Source organism: Lepus europaeus, chromosome 3, assembly GCF_033115175.1.
Source record: "Lepus europaeus isolate LE1 chromosome 3, mLepTim1.pri, whole genome shotgun sequence".
Taxonomy (NCBI): domain Eukaryota; kingdom Metazoa; phylum Chordata; class Mammalia; order Lagomorpha; family Leporidae; genus Lepus; species Lepus europaeus.
This window is the reverse complement of record NC_084829.1, coordinates 121,820,147-121,820,735: the sequence shown is the minus strand read 5'-3', so window position 1 is coordinate 121,820,735 and position 589 is coordinate 121,820,147.

The following is a 589-nucleotide window of genomic DNA, read 5'->3' as shown; positions in this document are numbered from 1 at the left end:
TTTGGAAAAGAATTGGGCAAAAAGCCAATGATTAGAATTGCAAACACGCCGGTTCCAGCGTCCCTCTTTCCAGTAGGCTGTCGCAGGGGGAGGGGATGGGAAGGAAGACTCCAGATCTCTTCGTGATTGGCTCAGGCCACTGGGTTAGCAGAGTAGGTCGAGTTCCTCCCCGTCTTGACACAGCTGTCCTTCTGCCTGAGAAAGCTCTGCAGGGATTCAATGGGGCTGGAAGCAGTGAGGGGAAAATAAGAGAGGGTCTTTCTGGTTCAGGGAGAAAAAAAAAAAAAACTTGGCAAAGGCCATCTGAGACTGTGAGGAAAGAAACAAGATGCACAATAGGATATTCAGATTGATTTCCGTTCATGGCAAAGCTGCTTATTAATGAGAAAAGCACTGAAATGGCAGCCTTTTCACACAAAAGAAGCCAAACAGTGTACTTTATTTTCTCTCACATGTACAGAGAGTGCAACGTGCTGGGTAGAATTTGCTAAGCTGGAAAAGAGAAGAGGGAGGAGGTGTCAAAGCTTTGCCTCCGTGTGCTGCCCCCAGGCTACTTTGAAGGAGAATCAATGGGAAGCCCACTCATGTT